The sequence below is a fragment of the Aegilops tauschii genome, chromosome 5 (genome assembly GCF_002575655.3).
Source record: "Aegilops tauschii subsp. strangulata cultivar AL8/78 chromosome 5, Aet v6.0, whole genome shotgun sequence".
Classification (NCBI taxonomy): domain Eukaryota; kingdom Viridiplantae; phylum Streptophyta; class Magnoliopsida; order Poales; family Poaceae; genus Aegilops; species Aegilops tauschii.
The window spans coordinates 579,697,886-579,704,332 of NC_053039.3; positions in this window are offsets into that span (position 1 = coordinate 579,697,886).

Here is a 6,447-nt window from a genome sequence, read left to right on the forward strand (position 1 = left end):
CGCCGGGTCATTGTCGATGCAAGGACGCAATGCGAAAGTCAAAAGGGGAAGCTGAAGTTCGATCGCATGTTCGAGGATCACAAAAAAAAGGTTGTACCCCAATTGCGAAGATGGCAACACAAAGCTCGGTACCATACTGGAATTGCTGCAGTGGAAGGAAGAGAATGCTGTGCCTGACAAAGGATTTGAGAAGCTATTGAAAATATTGAAGAAGAAGCTTCCAAAGGATAACGAATTGCCCGACAGTACATACGCAGCAAAGAAGGTCGTATGCCCTCTAGGATTGGAGGTGCAGAAGATACATGCATGCCCTAATGACTGCATCCTCTACCGTGGTGCGTACAAGGATCTGAACGCATGCCCAGTATGTGGTGCATTTAGGTATAAGATCAGACGAGATGACCCTGGTGATGTTGACGGCGAGCCCCCCAGGAAGAGGGTTCCTGCGAAGGTGATGTGGTATGCTCCTAAAATACCACGGTTGAAACGTCTGTTCAGAAACGAAGAGCATGCCAAGTTGATGTGATGGCACAGTGAGGACCGTAAGAAAGACGGGAAGTTGAGAGCACCCACTGACGGGTCGCAGTGGAGAAAAATCGAGAGAAAGTACTGGGTTGAGTTTGCAGGTGACCCAAGGAACGTATGGTTTGGTTTAAGCGCGGATGGCATTAATCCTTTCGGGGAGCAGAGCAGCAATCACAACACCTGGCCCGTGACTCTATGTATGTATAACCTTCCTCCTTGGATGTGCATGAAGTGGAAGTTCATTATGATGCCAGTTCTCATCCAAGGCCCTAAGCAACCCGGCAACGACATTGATGTGTACCTAAGGCCATTAGTTGAAGAACTTTTACAGCTGTGGAATGGAAACGGTGTACGTACGTGGGATGAGCACAAACAGGAGGAATTTAACCTGCACGCGTTGCTGTTTGTAACCATCAACGATTGGCCCGCTCTCAGTAACCTTTCAGGATAGACAAACAAGGGATACCATGCATGCACGCACTGTTTAGATGACACTGAAAGTATATACCTGGACAAATGCAAGAAGAATGTGTACCTGGGCCATCGTCGATTTCTTTCGACCAACCATCAATGTCGAAAGAAAGGCAAGCATTTCAAAGGCGAGGCAGATCACCGGAAGAAGCCCACCATGCGTACCGGTGATCACGTACTTGCGGTGGTCAATGATTTACACGTAATCTTTGGAAAGGGTCCCGGCAGACTAGCTGTTCCGAATGACGCTGAGGGACACGCACCCATGTGGAAGAAGAAATCTATATTTTGGGACCTACCCTACTGGAAAGACCTGGAGGTCCGCTCTTCAATCGACGTGATGCACGTGACGAAGAACCTTTGCGTGAACCTGCTAGGCTTCTTGGGCATGTATGGGAAGAAAAAAGATACACCTGAGGCACGGGAGGACCTGCAACGTTTGCACGAAAAAGACGGCATGCCGCCGAAGCAGTATGAAGGTCCTGCTAGCTACGCTCTTACGAAAGAAGAGAAAGAAATCTTCTTTGAATGCCTGCTCAGTATGAAGGTCCCGACTGGCTTCTCGTCGAATATAAAGGGAATAATAAATATGCCAGAGAAAAAGTTTCAGAACCTAAAGTCTCATGACTGCCACGTGATTATGACGCAACTGCTTCCGGTTGCATTGAGGGGGCTTCTACCGGAAAACGTCCGATTAGCCATTGTGAAGCTATGTGCATTCCTCAATGCAATCTCTCAGAAGGTGATCGATCCAGAAATCATACCAAGGCTAAGGAGTGATGTGGCGCAATGTCTTGTCAGTTTCGAGCTGGTGTTCCCACCATCCTTCTTCAATATCATGACGCACGTCCTAGCTCATCTAGTCGATGAGATTGTCATTCTGGGGCCCGTATTTCTACACAATATGTTCCCCTTTGAGAGGTTCATGGGAGTCCTAAAGAAATATGTCCGTAAGCGCGCTAGGCCAGAAGGAAGCATCTCCATGGGCCATCAACAAGAGGATGTCATTGGGTTTTGTGTTGACTTCATTCCTGGCCTTAAGAACATAGGTCTCCCTAAATCGCGGTATGAGGGGAGACTGACTGGAAAAGGCACGCTAGGAGCGGACTCAATAATATGCAGGGACGGGCATTCTTGGTCTCAAGCGCACTACACAGTTCTACAGAACTCTACTTTGGTGACCCCGTATGTCGATGAACACTAGAACAGTCTGCGCTCCAAACACCCGGAGCAGTGTGACGACTGGATTACATGTGAACACATCATGACTTTCAGCAGTTGGTTGGAAACACGTCTCAGAGGTGACACCACTGTTTGTGATGAGTTGTACTCGTTGTCCAGGGGACCATCTTCGACTGTATTGACTTACAAAGGATACGAGATAAATGGGAATACATTTTACACGACCGCCCAAGATCAAAAGAGCACCAACCAAAACAGCGGTATCCGCTTTGATGCAGCAACCGAGAGGGGAAATGACACATATTATGGTTACATAATGGACATATGGGAACTTGACTACGGACATGATTTCAAGGTCCCTTTGTTTAAGTGCAAATGGGTCAATCTGTCAGGAGGTGGGGTACAGGTAGACCCACAGTACGGAATGACAACAGTGGATCTGAACAATCTTGGGTACACTGACGAACCGTTCGTCCTAGCCAATGATGTGGCACAGGTTATCTATGTGAAGGACATGTCTAGCAGACCGAGAAAAAGAAAAGACAAGGAAGCGAATACATCATACGATGAGCCAAAGCGCCACATAGTTCTTTCGAAAAAAGGGACATTGTGGGAGTGGAGGGCAAGACAGACATGTCTGAAGATTATGAAAAGTTTCATGAAATTCCTCCCTTCAAAGTCAAGGCTGACCCAAGCATCCTGATAAACGATGAAGATTATCCATGGTTACGGCGTAATAAGCAAATGACACAAGCGAAGAAAAAGTGAATTTTTCTCGTTGCATGGAAGGTTTATACTCACTCAGTTCCAAGATAAGTCTTGTGGTTTTAGTTCTGAACTAAAACCATGACACATATTTTGAAATGGAGGAAGTATTTCTGAGTTGCAGCCAGCATCTCTGATGTACTATTAGTCTCTTTATGACATGATGCAAACTTGCAAAGTAGCTTTCTAATATATGATATATTGGTACAAGAATATCCAAAACACACAAATGTAGAGACAAGCCATGTCAAAATCAGCGGATCACCTAACAAAGAGAACTTATAAAAAGGAGAAAGTACAATTTCAACCTAGAGAAAAAAAGAGAGTAATAGTTGCAGGAACCCGGAAGAAACCGCCTAGGAGAAAAAGGAAGATGCTACATTTAAGAGAAAGGAACAAGTCGAACAAAAAACAGATGTCAAGCGTGCAAGAATAGCTTTTGACAAATGGAATATTATTTAAAAGAAAAAAGCATACTGAAACATAATCAATAGTAACCGTTTGACAACTATTAGAAATTCATGCAAATAATATTTTCACGACCCGAGTATGACGTGTGCTTGAGTAAGCTAGAAAGTTTAGAAATGCTATTTTTTGTTATACAAGGATTGTGTCAAAATATAAATTGATATACGAAACTGTACAATGTCTAGCCATGCTAATGCGCCAGTCAGCCCGCTAGTTAACATTCAACATATGCATTTTGTTTGAATAAAGAGTTGTCATGTTATAACCGCAAACGGTTTTAATTATTCAAACCGTCGGCGTTATACCAACTATATATGCGCCGCCAAGCGTCCCGCTTCTCGTAGGCAATGATGTGTATTGCGAGCAGGTGTGTAAGTTGACAAGAGACGTGCGAGCAGGTGTGTGAACTGACTCTACACATTAGAGCATTTGCCGCTAGAGTGGCCGGTAGACCTAGGGCAGTGCTACCTCCAGGAGCTCCATTATTCGCATCTGTCACGAAAGAAAGCTTCCTGGTTGGATCTTCGAATTCCCATGTTTGATCATTTGTGTAAGGGCCTCGTCCACTAAAAGATGGTCCTCTATGCCGAGTACCTCTACCTCCCCTGCGTGCTCGGCCTTCTCGAGGGCCCCTTCTAGCTCCATGAAACCGAGTCACCCTCAAATCTTTAAATAGGAGTGCTTTAGGTGGGTGGGTCACATCACCATTTCATTGTATTGGTGGCCGAGGTGACCATAAACTGCACACCAGTACGGAAGACACTTATACTTAACCTTGAAGATCCTTGTTCTCCTTGACCATATAGGTGGCGTTTTCCAGAGGCTTTAACACGTTGATCTTGATTCTCACCCTATAAAAATTTCCTTCAAAATCATGGGACTTATGCTCCACAAACACCACCTACCCAACTTTACTTGTAAATGATGCTACTTCACTTATGAATGAACTAGCACACATGCCCGTGCGTTGCAACGGAAGAGGGAAAAATATTTTGCAATGGATCAGCTCTCAAACACATACTATTAACAATACACGCTGAGTGTGCAACTAGACAACTGGCATATTGAGGCTCATTGATCTGAACTCGTATGGATAAGCCTAGCAAAATAAGACAGAAATATCATGTCAGAACGACATTCTGATGACCGCATCAAACATTGATTGAAACGCATGTGCTTCACTGAGGAGCGAATGCCAATTTTCATGAAGCAGGCTTGGCCATATCATGAAGACACACATCATAGCTCGGGGATTGACCGATTTTGGACTGGGCAAACAACCTAGTGTCGGCGGAGGTCACAACCACCGCCTTCACTATCCATTTCTTTGGATCTTTTGTGACCTTGTAGTGGGTGAGTATGATGGATCTTATACTTATGCATGGTAATATCGTTGCTAAGCTCATAATGTCGAGGTAGAAGGTTAGGTTATACCACTTATATTTGATGTCCACCTCAACCGCCAAAGTGACGGTCGCAAAGTGGGCCCTTTGCCCCTGCCACTTGCCACCTTTGACTATGCAATTTTTATGGTGCCCAAGGAAGAATGCTTGGTCAGTGTCGTCAAGAACTTGCTCTCGTAGGAGCTCCCATGGCAGTATGCTTCGCGAGAACTCACATGTGCATCTCTCATATTGCACGCGGCAGAACCTGGCGCCGCCTCGTTTCTCGTTTGCCTTGCCTGCGAGCTTGCAACACCTACTACGTGTTGCATTTTGCATTATGTACAGTACACTATCTCATCGCAGACTTCACGAAGCTCACTCCCATACAATAATAGCCGTTGCACGAGCCTCCGACACAGACTGCACGCCCGCGTCGGACTCACACAAACTGCACAGCTCCACAGCACAACACACAATGCCCGCACGGACACGCCAGTGACAAGAGAAAGGAGGACACATGCATGGGAGAGTGGCGTCGCAACGCTGACATGCAAAGGATGAGCCCGGAGGAGGTACATGCTGCGGGGGTGTAGGAGTCCAGCCAGCCAGCCGTGGTGGCATCCCGCGGGAGATCCTGCACCGGCGAGGTGGCCGCCTGCTGATGGTGCAGATGAGGTTAGGCATGCATTATGGGTGTCATCAACTATGTAGAGCTCTACCAGAATCCAGAAAGGCAAGGCCCAGCCCCGGCACTACGGACACAGAGGTCGCTGACGTGGACGTCGGACACGGCAGGCCCATGGAAGGTCCTGCACCAGCGAGGTGGTCGGCTGCCGTGCAGGGCCGGGACGATGGCGCTGATGGGGTTCAACATCGTTGTTGTCATCGGCTATTTGGCGATGTATCACTATTAGAAGGCAAGGCCCGACACTATAGCCACGGAGGTTGCCAAGGTCGTTGTCGGGCACCGCGACTCTGCCGTCGGCCTCCTGGCCGTCTAACTGAAAGATGTCTTCAAGGGCCTTGCTGCTATGTGCTGTTCCGGAAGCGCACGCGTCCCTGACATGATTGGGTGATCCAATCTATATGATTCAGATTTTCGTATGGATGGGCGCAAGTAGTACCATGTAATTCTGAATTTGCTTGCAGGGACCTTAGACAACCCCAGCTTCCCGCCCCCCGACGGCACATCCACGCCTTCTTCGCCTGGAAAGTTACGCCGGTCCTCCTCCAGCACTGGGCTCGCGTGCTGGACAACGACATGAGGGTGTACGCCTTCGAAACTTCTCGTCGGAGAACCACGCGCCGATCTCGGCCGAGGAGCCATCCTGACTGTGGCGATGAGTCCGTCATGATACTGCAGTCACCCATCCTGCTACTGCATAGTGTTCCTGCCTGCACGCTCCCCCGGCGGCGCCCAGCTCACGCCCACCTTCAACGAATTTTGCAAGGGCATCACACAGGTAAGCAAAACAAAACATCTTCCTCAGTGTGTTAATTGGTATCTGGCGTGCCATCGTCCCCGTTGATGATGATTTGATGCAAAATATGGATATCACAGTGCAGGAGAAGAGCTGGTGAGATGGTGATGCTAGCGGTTGGCCAAGCTCTGTGCCCCCATGCTCGTCGTTAGGCTCCACGATTTGTTCTC